The following is a 15,810-nucleotide window of genomic DNA, read 5'->3' as shown; positions in this document are numbered from 1 at the left end:
AAAACAAGTAGAGGACAGTGACTAGACACATACAGACACAGCCGTTAATAATGTCATCCAGCTGAAAATTAATTCTAATAGTTGTAGAACTAAACTGTTATACAATTAATATGTAAACTAAGCAAGCTGTTGGGGGATTAAATGCCTTCTGGCATCCATTCTGTAAGATGGTCCATGAATGTAAATGGCTAATAATGTGCAGTTCTACTAAATCCATCACAGGAATGAGCCCTCCAACCTAAACAATAAGTCTGTTTTTGCTTTCCAAAATAACCTCTATGACCTCTGCCAGCACCCAAATGTGGATTTAACAATATAATATTTAATAATGATGGATCCCTGAAGAGCATATAAACAGCTTTGATTAAGATGATCAAATAACTGTTAACATTATTAACATGCAGGAGTTGGTTCATTTTAATTTAGCATGTGATGTTGCTCAAAGAAATCTCTCAGGCTTCTAGGTATCAGAACACATTATCTACAAACATTTATTTTTCTTATCATCTCTATTATGCGTACAACACCCAGATCTATGTCCCACTGAAAAACAGTGATTGAAGCAACCTACGGGAGCTAATGTCTGCTCTTTCAGAAATCAAATACTACAGTCCTTCACCCGTGGTGATGAAGCCGCAGCGGTCAGCATCTTCTGCAGCAACATTGTGCCACGCGCCTTTACCGCAACGATCAAGCTTAGCCGGGCTGAGCAGACCGGCGTTACAGAGGATTGCTATGGCTCAGTCCAGAGCGCTCATAGCTTCAGGCGTGCCCACCATCCCGGTGAAGAACCTCAATGGGTCCAGTGTCGTTCACCCCACACTGGCCGGTAAAACTCCAGAGGAGGTGGTGAAGAAGTACCTGCAGAAAGTAAAAAGCCCACCAGAGGAGGACTGTACCATCTGTATGGAGCCGCTGGGGGGCCCGTCTGGATACAAGGGTCCAGGGGTGGGGCCTGTTTCCAGGGCGGAGTCAGTCGGGCGGCTAGCACAGTGCGGCCACCAGTACCACTTCCAGTGTCTGGTGGCCATGTATAACAACGGCAACAAGGACGGCAGTCTTCAGTGTCCCACCTGTAAAACCATCTACGGCGTGAAGACAGGAAACCAACCTGCAGGGAAGATGGAGTACCACGTCATCCCCCACTCTCTACCGGGCCACCCCGACTGCAAAACCATACGCATCATCTACAACATCCCACCAGGCATTCAGGGACCAGAGCACCCGAACCCAGGGAAGCCCTTCACTGCCAGAGGCTTTCCCCGACACTGCTACCTCCCAGACAGCGAGAAAGGACGCAAGGTACTGAGACTGCTCCTGGTGGAGTGGGACCGCAGGTTGATGTTCTCAGTCGGTACTTCAAGCACTACAGGAGAGTCGGACACTGTCATCTGGAACGAGGTCCATTATAAGACGGAGTTTGGCTCCAACCTGACAGGCCACGGCTTCCCCGACCCCGGACACCTCGACAACATCCTGGAAGAGCTGCGAGCTCAGGGCATCACGGAGGACGACGCACTGATGGAGAAGTGAGAGGGCAACACGAGAGGAGGATGGCGAGGAAGAGGAGGAGAAAGAATCTCTCTGCCAGCACTTAGAAGGGGGGTAGGGTTTAATCCCGGGATCCGGGATTCCCGGGAAATGCGATCAGAACCATTTCCCGTTTCCCGGGAAACGTTAGACGGGAAACCGGGAAAAAAGTCGCGCGCGTCGATTTGACTTTCAGAAAGAAAAGAAAGCTTCAGAAAGTTAAATTTAAGGAAATATTGAGAGAAGGGTTCGTTTAATGCGAAAAGCATTACTCTTCATTTCAGGCACGTTCAGCCTCCGTTTAAGGCTTCAGCCTTCATCTCAAGCGTTTTAATAGAGGTATTACACAGTTGTGCTTTTTTCCTCTTTAATTTGTTGAAATCGTAGGCAATGTGTTTACCCTAAGGTATTTTGTATTATATAATTTTATATTATATATTGTTATATTGCATTATATAGCCTATAAAATATGCCTGCCCTGAACAATAAAGAAATATCTGTTTAACTTCGAGTGTTTCTTTCCTCGTTTGCAGCCGCTTACTAACAATCATGAATTAGGATACGGGCCTAATGGGTGAAGAAATTATCATGAAATAGATTGCTTTAACATATTTCGCTTTTAAAATGGAGTTGAGGAAAATGTATATTTTTTAGGCTATAAGGATTGGCCAGTTTTTCAATAGACGATTCACAGCGAACCTACTTTAACCCTCAGACACGGTGTTATAAATTTGCTGTTGCCAGAATGGCAATGACCAAGTCGTGGAGCATTACTCAAGGCCCTGTGTTATGCCATATTATAGTGTAGTACGGTAGTTAACTTTTCAATGACTATTACAGCGTTCCACTGGTGGAGATATAGCGCAACAGATGTCGCCACGACAGCGTGGCTGAGCCTTTATCAATGCTGTGGAGATGAACCGTATTGTTTTGCACCAGCAGTTGTAAAATAGCTTGGTATAATTCCATGTACAATGGAGGAATATTCGAATTATATTTGTTAAGGGAGTGTTGAGGAACGATACAACACCGCATAGCTCGAGCACTCCAATGTCCAGATGTAGGTTTTATTGCGTTAATCAAGCCGACGTTACCCCCTACTGGGCATAACAGGACATAGCTGGAAAGCTACCTCTACAATGTCAGAATAGGTTAAGGCCGACACAGGCTACAGAAGGCCTAATTAAAATAAAAAAATAAATAAATTTTTTCCCGGGATTCCCGGGAAATGGCTCGTCATTTCCCGGGATTTGATTCATGTCATTTTCGGGAAAAATATTAAACCCTAGCAGGGGGCACAGGGAAGATTTGGGGTAATGGGGGATATTGATTTTGTTCAATCGCATCAATCGGGGTGGGTGGAAGTTTGAAGAAGCAGCAGCAGCTCAGAAAGAAAAACCAGAGTGATGAAGAGGAGGTTTTGTTACTAAATATCTAGGTACTAAACAACAGCGGTGAGAGTGAATCGGTACTAATGATTAGGACAAAAACAAGTTTACTTTACTGAGAGAGAGCCAAAATATAAAAGAAGGAAAAGCGTTAGAGCAGATCAATAAAAACTGGGAGAGGAAGGACAAAGATTCACTTAAAAAAAAGAATAGCATTGTTTTATTTTGGTCAGTACATATTAATAAAATTATGTTTGAAAAAAAAAAAAAAGAAAAAAAAAAAGAAATCAAATACTAGATGTCCCAGAGCTCCCTCCAGCAAAATGGAAATAAATCTGAAACAATTATTTTCTGCCCTCTGTCCATATTCTCTCTACAAAACAATCTTGGGTCTCAGTCTACAAAAATCGCAACCCACCAGCCAAAGATCTATTTGAGGACAGTGATCTCTTTTATAGCCAGAGGTGAGCAGACTTTTTCAGTCAGTGGCCCTCAACTCTGAAAGTCCCTGCTTGATCTGCGAATTCTTAAAACTTATCTTTAAAAAACAGAGCTTTTTTTTTTTTTTTTTTTTTTTGAGTCACATTGGTTGTCTTTTGTCTCCAGTATGCTGTATCTATTCCAATTGATTATTTAGCCCTCTCTGTGTGAACTTTACTATCTGTGCTGGGTTTTATTTTCTCTCCTTACTTTCAGCTTCCTGAATCAGAAATCACCTCATAATAAAGATAACTGGTGGGTACAGCTTCATAGTTCCCCTAAGATGGAAAAATACTACCTTGCCTGAGGTTTTCTTTGTGTTAATTACATGGAACACACACACACACACACACACACACACACACACACACACACACACACACACACACACACACACGAGTGGGTTGTTTACCGATTGGAAGGTTAGTGGTTTGATTGTCGGCTCCTCTAGTCTCCATATTGAAGTATTCTTGGGCAAAATACTGAACCACAAGTTGTCCCCTATGCGTCCATCGGAGTGCGACTGTGTGAATGCTAAGTTAAAAGTGTTTAGACATAGAAAAGACTGCATGGGAGAATCGTAAGTCAAGTCAAGTCAAGTCAAGTCAAGTTTATTTATAAAGCACATTTAAAACAACGACGTTGACCAAAGTGCTGTACAAGATCTGTAACCCCAAGGACTATACTAAATAAAAATAAAATATATAAATAAATAAATAAATAAATAAAATAATAAAATAAAAATAAATAAATAAAAACATTAAGAACAATAAATAACATAAGAAAATTAAAAATTAAAACGTTTAAAACAAGTACCATAAAATACCATAAAACAATCATCTAAAAGGAGGTAGCACTGCAGCCAAATGCCAAGGAAAAGAAATGTGTTTTTAATAGAGATTTAAATGTGTGTATCGTCTGAGCTGTGCGGATATGGAGAGGTAGATCGTTCCATAGCTTTGGTGCTGCTGCTGCAAAAGCTCGATCACCTCTCTGTTTTAGTCTAGTTTTAGGCCTCTGTAAGAGCAGCTGGTTCGATGACCTCAGAGCTCTTACAGGGGTGTGACAGTGAAGCAGCTCAGACAGATACAAAGGTGCCAGTCCGTTTAAGGCTTTAAAAGTAAGCAATAAAATCTTAAAATCGATTCTAAACGGACAGGGAGCCAGTGAAGGGATGACAGGACTGGGGTAATGTGTTCATGCTTTTTTAAACCGGTTAAAAGACGAGCTGCCGCATTCTGGACTACCTGCAGGCGGCGCACAGATGATTGATCTATGCCAAAGTACAGAGAATTACAGTAGTCCAGGCGGGAAGTAATAAAAGCATGAATAACTTTTTCCAGGTCCTGCTGCGGGAGATAAGGTTTTACCTTGGCAATGACTCTGAGTTGGTAAAAACTGATTTTGGTAACAGCACTTACTTGCTTCTCCATTTTAAAACTACTATCTAAAATGACACCCAGATTTTTCACAGCATCACGACAGTGAGGAGCCAAATGACTCGGAGTGCCAGAGGAGTAGCTTGAGGGGTCAAATTTACCAAAGCATATGACCTCGGTTTTGCTTTCATTAAGATTTAGGAAATTGTTTCTCATCCAGGACTTGATGTCACTTAGACAGTTCAGCAGGGGTTCCCATGGATCTCTGCTGTTCAGTTTGATGGGCATATACACCTGGATGTCATCAGCAAAACAGTGGAAACAAATATTATGTTTCCTAATATCGACCCTACAGGCAACATATACAATGAGAAAAGAATTGGGCCCAGAATGGACCCCTGAGGCACTCCACAAGAAAGCTTTGCTGTGGTAGAAAAACAGTTTCCTAGATGGACAGAGAAACTTCTATCAGTAAGATAAGATCTGAACCAAGTCAGAACCGTGCCTTTAATGCCAATTTCATGTTCTAGGCGGGATAGAAGGATCTCGTGGTCCACAGTGTCAAAGGCAGCTGACAGATCTAGAAGTACTAAAACTGCAGGACTACCAGAGTCCACAGTTAAAAGCAGATCGTTAAAAACTCTTAAAAGAGCCGTCTCTGTGCTGTGACGCATTCTAAAACCTGACTGAAACTTTTCCCACATTCCATGTTCACTTAAAAATGCTTGAAGTTGCTTAAAAACAACTTTTTCAAGAACCTTGGATAAAAATGGTAATTTAGAAATTGGTCTGTAATTTGAAAGAACATCAGGGTCAAGGTTCTTCTTCTTGATTAGAGGCTGTACAACTGCATGTTTAAAGGCAGCTGGAACACAACCAGATGCAAGCGCACTGTTAATCAGAGCGAGGATAGTTGGTCCCACTGAATCAAAAGCCTCTTTAAAAAGGCGAGACGGAACACAGTCTGTGGGAGAGTTTACAGGTCTCATATTGTGAATCACCTCCTTTAGTGTGGAGAGTGTGACAGGCTCAAACTGCTCAAAGACAGCTCTGCTGGGAGGAGGTGCAGATGAGTCTGTTTCAGCCTGAGGTGATGAAGGCCTGAGGGCAGAAATTTTTTCCACAAAAAATTTCTTAAAGTTTTCGCACAGTGCAGGACAGACCTTCGCTTGGTTTACATTACAGCGAGGATCAGCGAGTGAATTAAAAACACTAAAAAGAAAATGAGGCCTGTGACTGTTACTTGAAACAATGTTAGAGAAATAAGCAGACTTTGCATATTTTACTGCTTTCTGGTATTTCAATAAACAGTTACGCAGGATCTCTAAGGAGACATGGAGCTTATCCTTTTTCCACCTTCTCTCAGCACGTCTGCACTCACGTCTGAGAGCGCGGGTTGTCTCATTCAGCCAGGGCTGGGAGGAAGGTTTGGTGCGTTTGGTTGTAAAAGGGGCAATACAGTCCAGTACAGCAGTACAAGCAGATATAAAAGAGTTAGTGAAGTCCTCGGTATTCAGGCTCAAGCAAAAATCCAAATTGCTTAAGTCAGAGTTTTTAAAAGCAGCTGCAAAATCAGCAGCGCATGAAGAGTTAACCAAGCGCACACGACGTGTAGAGGATACTCTATTTATCCCAGAGCTGGGGAGCGCTGCTGTAAATAAAACAGGAAAATGGTCCGATATACCACAGTCACGTATCCCTGTGATGCAGACTCTAAGTCCATAAGACAGCACCAGATCCAGTGTGTGACCTTTTTCATGAGTGGGACCACACACGAGTTGTGTTAAGTTAAAAGAGTCAATAAGCGAGGCAAATTCTTTAACCAGTGGACCACTCTCACAACACACATGAATATTAAAGTCGCCAACAATTAAAATACGGTCATATTTTAGTATGAGACCCGTCAGCAAGTCAGCAAAGTCACCGATGAAGTCCTTCGTGCACTTCGGTGGTCGGTAAATCACCGCGCAGAGCACCGAGGGGGAAGAGTTTATCTCCAACAGCTGCAGTTCAAAGCTGGCGTACAGGTCTGCCGAGACCTGACGACAGCGAAAACTGCACTTAAATATTGAAGCAAGTCCTCCACCTTTCCAGAGATCCGCGGGGAGCTGAAGAAAGAACAGCCGGGAGGTAAAAGTTCGGAAAAAGGTGCAGACTCACCAGCATGAAGCCACGTCTCAGTCACAAACATAAAATCCAACTGCTGTGCGATGAAAAAGTCATTGAGAAGGAAAGTTTTGTTGGCTAACGATCTAGCATTTAGTAGGGCCATTCGGATGACCAGATCCTTGTTAGCTGAGGCCGGGGCCCGCTTCAACAGGCGAAGGTTAGCATGGTTTACGCCGCCTCCACGATCCCGCATCCTGCGCCAGGACGAGGGACGCCGAGTCTCCAGGATGACAGGTGGGACAATCGGCCTGATCCAGCGACGCCCGAAATCCACAGGCAGCCCAACAGCCTTGAGGCGGCAAAGACCACCATCCAGGGGGTAATGAACAGACAAACCTAGGAGTCTCAGGTAAGTTTTGACCCGCACCGCGATACCTCCCCGCTTTCCGCGTCTCCTCTGGCGTTTGTTGGGGACCGGAGCACTGGGCAGCCGGCGCAAATACTCAGGTACATCCGATAGGTGTGGAGGAAAAATCGTTGAGTTTTTCTTTACAGTATATGCTGGTACCAAAACAAACTGGAGGTTTAGAAGTGTCTGCCGATCGTAGGTGATCAAAGCGGAGACATCTGGGCAGATGACTACCAGGAACAGAGCGACAGCAAACAATACACAGAACAGCTGACGGCAGCCCGTACACAGTGGCGCCATCTTGGAAAACTGTCCAAGAATGTAAGAAAGCACTTTGAGTGATTAAATTGAGTAGAACAGTACAATAGACATTTATTCAATTCAATTCAATTCAGTTCAATTCAATTCAATTCAATTCAATTCAATTTTATTTATCACAAATCACAACAAACAGTTGCCTCAAGGCATTTTATATTGTAAGGTAAAGACCCTACAATAATTACAGAGAAAACCCAACAGTCAAAACAACCCCCTATGAGCAGCACTTGGCGACAGCGGGAAGGAAAAACTCCCTTTAACAGGAAGAAACCTCCAGCAGAACCAGGCTCAGGGAGGGGCAGTCATCTGCCAGTTGGGACTGAGGGGAGAGAAAGGACAAAGGGCACACTATGGAAAAGAATATACCATTTTGCTTCACAAAAACCCCTTGGTTATATTGAAAACAAATAAACCACGGCTGTTTGTAAAAGATATGATTAAAATATCAGTCTCTGGTGTCAAGCTTGCAAGTTTTGTGCACCCAGTGATCTACCCCTCTGTTAAAGATGAAAGAAGTCATTGTTGTTCTTAAAAACGAGGTTTTGGGGAAACAAACATGCAGCTTGAGATTTAGGGTAATGGCTAATTTTATGTGATGGAATAGTGAAAACAGCCATGCATAAGAAAGGACTTGCAGTACCAGTCAAAAGTTTGATCACATGGGTGAGTGGGTGAAACTAAAACTACAGTACCAGCTTTTGACTTGTACTGTAGTTGTACACCATATTTTTATTTTGTCTGTTTGCTCTTAGTAGCTTTACTTCCAGCATAAAGTTCCAAAAAAACCAAAAGAGAACAAAACTCACTGCTAGTATCCCAACACAAAGCAGCAGATACACATTGCTGTGCAGCTGCTAGCTAGTGAACATAATAATCTAATAGTGTTTTTTAAAAATTGCAAATATTCAAAACTACAAAAAACAAAAAAAACCCCAAAAAACACAGATCTTTCATTTCCATTGTCAATGCCTTTCTGATTTTGGGTCTGTGGTAACTTTTTTCCACAAATAAACACAACAAATAAATAATGAATGGTATTTTTATTTTTAATATGGTTGTGATGTCACATAAAGTAGTGCAAAGCAATTCTACACTCATGATCCATGAGTCCTCCAAGATGGCACCAAACCAAATATGGCTATCTAAATCTCTTACCATCTTGCTGAACTGGCCTCAGATTCTAATCATCACACAAAAGCCAAGACCAAAGCAAATACACAAGTCAACAGAGCTTCTCTTTATCCAGTTTACACAGGCCGACTCCTCCGGTTGGCTTACTGAACGCTCTGGTCCAGCGGGGCTGAAGAAAACCATGACCCACCAGCTGCCATGGATGCCTCTTATCAGGCCCTGTATGTGCTCAGCACTGGTCCAGACACGGCAGCTCCATGATAATACTATCTGATAACTGTCTGTGTCAAATGGCCTTAACCTGAAGGTTAGGTCCAGCTGGGCTGCACCGATGCGGATGCAGAGATGTAGAAAACACGGTCTAATGGGAGAGCATGAGCATGACAAGCGTGCAGAGATTTCTGGCAAGAGGGCTCACTGAGACATCTCATCTGCATGCCTGAATCACTGACTAATAGCAGATACAGGAAATGTTGTTGCTGTTATCAGGGTTTTAAGCAAGATAAATGTGTTTTTTTCCCCCCACATTTTAGGTAAAGAGATAAAAATATATATTATACAAAAATGTAGCTACAGCTAAAAAACAGCTCCTATATAAACCTGAGTGTCTGCACTGCCTGCAGTGACACTATGATGCATGGCTGTTTAAGATGTCATCTCCAGCCTGTTTCACAGATATGTTATTGCATTAAAATTTTGCTGTATGAGAAATAATGGCTGAGAACCTACTAAAATAAAAAAATCACCTTACCTTTACATTTAGTTATTTTGAACTCCTGGGAAGTCTTACCAGGTACTTCAAAATGTAATTATATCCTTTATGGGGCACATTAAACCGCATAGTATTGAATTTATGCTTTGAATTATTCCATAAAGTTGCATCACACTATTTACATTATAGGCTGCAATTTATGAGCTTATCACATACATACATAAGATTTACTGATCTGAGCCCGACCAGTCCCATCTCAGGCTCTGATTCTCTTTCATTTCTCAGCAGTGGTGCTTTCACTGAGTCTTGTGATGTTAATTTTTGCATCATCACTTACCACGTGTTGACATTTATGTAAACACCCTCATTATTAGATTAATGTCAGAAAAAGGCAGAGGAAATGAGGGTTGGTGAGTATACACCAGTTATTTGACTGGAATAATTATAATTTTTCAATGCTGACCATGGGTTTTCATTCTTTTTCTGTTTATTTAATTCCCAGATGCTACAAACTAGTTTTCCCACATTTTTTACGGTCATCCATGATGGTTTGCAATTCCTCTGTGGACAGTCCAGAGTCTTTCCGTAGCTGGTCCAAATATGCAAATGTTGTTCTTCTCCTCTTTCTTACTCCTTGCTTTGGCTCCTAAAGAAGCCCTTTATTTACTATTTCCATTTTCCTCCTCCTCCTCCACAAGTGCCCTATGAACTTTCCTGTAGTACGGATGTTATATTGCTAAGTTTACCGTACAGCTCTTTGTTGGTTTTGTAGTCCTTCCAAGTATTACTAAGTACTGCTCTGGGCCCACACTCTCAACTGTTGCTCTAAAGAACTGTATCTTTAGAGACCTACATAAGTTTGATTTCCATAGCTTGTCCAACTCTTTTGGTGCCTTCCAAGCCAGCCCAATTCTGATTTCCTTCTTACTTGATGCTATCCATGATCCAAGATATTTGAAGTCATAACCTGCTTCAGTTTCTTTCCCTCCAACGTCACTACCTCCACTTCTGCCTGATTGTACATCATGTGCTCTGTTTTCTTGTGACTGACATGCAGTCCAGTAGCCTCTCCAGCTACTTCTAGTCTCGTTAAAAGAAGTTGGTTCTGTTTAACATGATTAGAGAGCAGTGCTAGATCATCAGCATAATCTGTGTCTGTAATATATAGGGCAGACTTCCATGAGCTTTGCTTTTTCTCAATCGTAAACCTATCAGAGACATTGCTAATCTCACTAATGGTGCCTAGTGTGCAAGAATTAGCTTGTTATTGTTCATATGAGAGAACAAATATTAACTATATGTAGGTACATCAATTGCAATTTTCTCTAAAAGGAGTGTTTAAAGAAAATATTTGTTTTAAATAATAAGCAAAAATCATTTTTAAAGCCTAACTAGAATTGGGAATTTAATTACTTTTGTGTTATATACCTTATAACCTGGGTTTGGAATATTAGTTGACAGTTGCAACATTAAAATGCCTAATCTAAGGAAGGCATTCTTTTTTAAAAAGTGACATAAGATTCAACTCCAACTCCACTCAAATGACTTTGTACAATCCCTTAACCAGCCCAGGGCTACTTTGGAGTTTCCATGCTGAATAATACATCCGCAAATTCAGTCAGAAACAGATTCACTACCAAGATGAACAAACCTGGGCTCTATGGAAAAGAGAAAGTCAGGAGAAAAAGTCAGGAAAAAAAAAATGTTTCCTTTTATTGTCCCCATCACCAGGCCAGTGTTTTACTTCTGATGGTATTCTAAAATTTCCCAACTTCAATTCTACAAAATTTGATCATGTAGAGCAGCTGAAACTGGTTTAATCACAGTAGTGCTAGACAGTGTCTTTATTGAATGTGCCACACCTGGCAGTCTTCTTCCTGGTCCCTGGTACGCAAATCTCAAGGGTGGTAATGACAACAAACTATTTTTAATTAAATCTAGATGAGTGCATGTTATGCTGTCATATAAATTTGATTGTCTAGCATCTTTTGCATTTGTAGCACTTACAGATAACATCTAACGCAATTAGTTTTATGAAGCCTTGAAACCAGAACACTAAATTGCATTAAATGTTACTCACCTCCTTCTTATTTGAGAGCTGATCATGTGGAAGATTTGCATGCTGTGCTCTGATATGTGTGTAGCCCGTCTACCATATATGTAAATAACGATGCAGATGGGGCCCTAGGTTCTTTTCTCTATCTACTGTAACTGTTAACAATTAAAGATTATTCAACACAAATTACCCCCAGAAACTAACATACACTAACACACAATAGGATTAGCAACAGAGAATGTACATTTACTACTACCACCTTGAAACCTTAAAGAGAATGAGCTTTACTATAAACACAATAAACACAACAGTATTTGAAATTAAAAGAGTCAATTTACTAATAGTTCAATGAAAATAAAAGAGAAATACAAAATTAAAGTGCCTTCTGTTATTCAACTTAAATTTCAAATCATCCTTATCATTTAACACTATGCCGGCAAAACAATATAAAAGAAAATAAATGTTGCAGGCCTGAATCGTGGCTGGAGATCGTAGTGACCTAAAACTCAGTGGTCGTTTCACTCCACCTGGAGCAACAAAATAAAATGGTGGTACCTTTTTGAAAGACACGTGTCCCGCAGGAAGAAGCTAGCCAGCAGGCCTCATCTCCGGAGCAGAACACAAGCTCTCAGGAATCACTGCAGAACAAGATGGACTTCACCTCCACTAGAGGAACCACGGGCGTCCCCGGGCCACTCTAATTGTTGCTTGGATGCTATCTCTTTTCCTGGCCCACAAAATGTCCAGACCGGGCAGCTGTCTTGAAGCTGGGTTAGCTACTAGCCGCTTACAGTCCGATCGCTCAGTCATTAGCTACTCACTTCACCAACGAGCAGCAAACTTCCACACAGCAAACTTCAGGTCGACTTTTGCTGTTCTCAGAATGGCCCACAGTCTCTGACTTATCTAACCAACAATCCAAAATGTCTGTAGCCATAAACTTTTGCCTCCGATCTCTGCGGGAATCCACTTCTCTGCGGTAGCTCCTCTCGTCTCCTCTCGTTCTCACTCCGCCATTCCACCTGTGTCCCCTTCACTTCCACTCGGAAAAAACAGTTCTTTCAAAGAAATACAGTTTTTAAAACCAAAAGAAATATACAATAATTAAAACAAATGGTTTTTAACATTCTTAATATTTCAGCCATGAACTTAACACAACAAAATATATTTTTAACTGTTTTTAACCAAATATCACAAATTTATTATGAACAGCTTATTTATTACAGTTTCCCATTTTTTAACCGGGCTACACCCTCCCCCTTCTAAACGTCTGATGTCCTCATCAGGCTTCAAACATCTCAAAACATAAAACACATAAGGGGGTGTGAGCAAGCATCCTGTTTTTTTTTTTTTTTTTAGCTTTGCCCAATCTTTATGACAACACCTCTATGTATGATGGTGATTGGTTCATCTTTGGCAGTACCTGGTTTGTCATACGTTAGCCTAACAACTGGCTTCACTGTTCTCTTGGGGCGGATCTCAGTTTTCTCATCATGTCTGCAATCTGTCTCTCTCACATATCTTGGAGCTCTAGCATGGTGAGATCCATCCCCTTCCAAATCTTCTTCCTCAAGATCAGTTCCAGAATCAGGAACAGAATCCTGAGATTGCTGGTCTTGATCAGTCCAATACTCTTGCTCAGCATGATCCAGCTCTGGACCTTCATCTAACTGAGAACACGATCTCTCTTCCTCCAAAACAACAGATGACCGCCTAGCAGGTTGCCACATTTGTTGCCCCAATCTTGCTGAGCATTCATCGGCAATCCTTGCTGGTCTATAATACTCTAAATCAGAGGATGAGTCAGAGTCTTGCACCTCTCGACTCTCAGGTAAGTTTTGGGTCCATCTCTGGGTAGATGAAGTTCTGGTCTTTGGTCTGGTGGGTGGACTGCAATCCCTATTAGTCTTTGGCAACCTCACAAGTTGTCCAATAGGCAGGATATGGTCACGATGAATAGTTTTCACGCCTCCACAGCCATCTTCAGGTTTGACTCTATAAACTGGAAGATTGGGCAGTTTTTCCACTACAGTGTAGGGGACAGGACTCCACCGGACTTGCAACTTATGCTTTCCTTTAAGCCCCAAGTTCTTGAGTAACACTCTGTCACCTACTTTGAGAGACTGAAAGCCAACTCTTTTGTCGTACATTCTCTTGTTCTTATAGTGACTCTTGTTGGCAGTTTCAGTGGCAAGCTGATAAGCTCTCTGAAGGTCTTCCTTCAACTTTGCCACATAGCGTGAATGGCTCTCTCCTTTTCCATCCTCACCATTACCAAAACACAAATCCACTGGGAGCCGGGCTTCCCTGCCAAACATTAGATAATACGGGGAATAGCCTGTTGCATCGCATTTAGTACTGACCAGGGAAGCCCTTCACTGCCAGAGGCTTTCCCCGACACTGCTACCTCCCAGACAGCGAGAAAGGACGCAAGGTACTGAGACTGCTCCTGGTGGAGTGGGACCGCAGGTTGATGTTCTCAGTCGGTACTTCAAGCACTACAGGAGAGTCGGACACTGTCATCTGGAACGAGGTCCATTATAAGACGGAGTTTGGCTCCAACCTGACAGGCCACGGCTTCCCCGACCCCGGACACCTCGACAACATCCTGGAAGAGCTGCGAGCTCAGGGCATCACGGAGGACGACGCACTGATGGAGAAGTGAGAGGGCAACACGAGAGGAGGATGGCGAGGAAGAGGAGGAGAAAGAATCTCTCTGCCAGCACTTAGCAGGGGGCACAGGGGAGATTTGGGGTAATGGGGGATATTGATTTTGTTCAATCGCATCAATCGGGGTGGGTGGAAGTTTGAAGAAGCAGCAGCAGCTCAGAAAGAAAAACCAGAGTGATGAAGAGGAGGTTTTGTTACTAAATATCTAGGTACTAAACAACAGCGGTGAGAGTGAATCGGTACTAATGATTAGGACAAAAACAAGTTTACTTTACTGAGAGAGAGCCAAAATATAAAAGAAGGAAAAGCGTTAGAGCAGTTCAATAAAAACTGGGAGAGGAAGGACAAAGATTCACTTAAAAAAAAGAATAGCATTGTTTTATTTTGGTCAGTACATATTAATAAAATTATGTTTGAAAAAAAAAAAAAAAAAAAAAAAAAAGAAATCAAATACTAGATGTCCCAGAGCTCCCTCCAGCAAAATGGAAATAAATCTACATAAATAAAGCTACATGTGCTGTATAGGAACACTGATAGCCTTAGGAAACACACAGCTTCTGGGAGAGAAAGCATAGCGGTGCGCAGTCAGCATCCAGGCAATTGTAAACACACATGCAAACTATGTATTGAATAGACTGGTGCTAAAATTATTATTACAGTTGTCCAAGGCTGCTGCAAATAAATACAAATCCTCACAAAGCTTCTTTATAACTTATTGAAAATGTGACCTGTTTTTTTAATAGATGACATTGAGTGACACAGGTTCCCAACAAAAGCCTGCCACATACTGATTTGCGGTTGAATTTCACACATCATTAGCATATAGATGGCACAATCAAAGATCTGCAATGATGTAAGAGTTAGAATTTTTTAGATTGCTTAAGTATCGGAGTGATGATTGGATGAAAACCGATGATTAACAGGAAGAGTTCAATCAGATGCCTGCGTGATAACGGGCAATAATGAAAATAAGGAGATAGAGAAGGGCAAACAGGTCAGTGTTATTGGAATTCAGAGCAGGTTGAACAAAGAACCAAAGATAGCTCTTTAAGCTTAAAGATGCCCAAACATTCCTGAAGACAAATAGTGGGTTTATATGTTATAGGATGAGCTATTAGTTCAGAGCGCGTGTATACATGTCAGGGCTTTGCTCACTGCAAGAATGCAGGAGTCCCTGCACAGTGCTGGCATGCACTGCATCTTAATAATACCATTAGCATTCAAGGTCTGTAAACTCTGCTGGGCTAAGAATATCAGCTAAGAGCGGGCTTGATTAGATAAATGCAGTTTAAAGTCTTTAATTTGGTAAAGCCTGTAGCTACTCTCATATATATAGAATGAATAAAGTGACTTGAGTTTGACATTGTGAAGGAGCTGCATTAGCATTGGAGCATTGTGATACTGAGAATATCAGTAAACAGCTGCAGCTGCTCTTCTGCACACTGGGTGGCAGTGTTATCAAAGGCATTCTTGCCATTGTACCCAACACCTCATAAAGGTCTGTAATTATTTACAGGAAACTCTAATTTACCGTTTCGGTTGTTATGCTACAATAAGAAGCACAATTTAATCTAACATGAGAGACGTGAAGATGGATATTTTGCTTGTTTATATATAATACCTTCACT

General features: G+C 41.7%; 1 pseudogene; it reads left to right on the top strand.

The window, feature by feature from the left end:
* The first annotated feature begins 579 nt into the window (after nt 1–579).
* On the top strand, nt 580–14,512 carry LOC115772774 (E3 ubiquitin-protein ligase DTX4 pseudogene; annotated as a pseudogene).
* The last annotated feature ends 1,298 nt before the right edge of the window (nt 14,513–15,810 follow it).

This window comes from Archocentrus centrarchus, chromosome 22 (assembly GCF_007364275.1).
Source record: "Archocentrus centrarchus isolate MPI-CPG fArcCen1 chromosome 22, fArcCen1, whole genome shotgun sequence".
NCBI lineage: Eukaryota > Metazoa > Chordata > Actinopteri > Cichliformes > Cichlidae > Archocentrus > Archocentrus centrarchus.
This window is presented reverse-complemented; position numbering and strand designations above follow the sequence as displayed.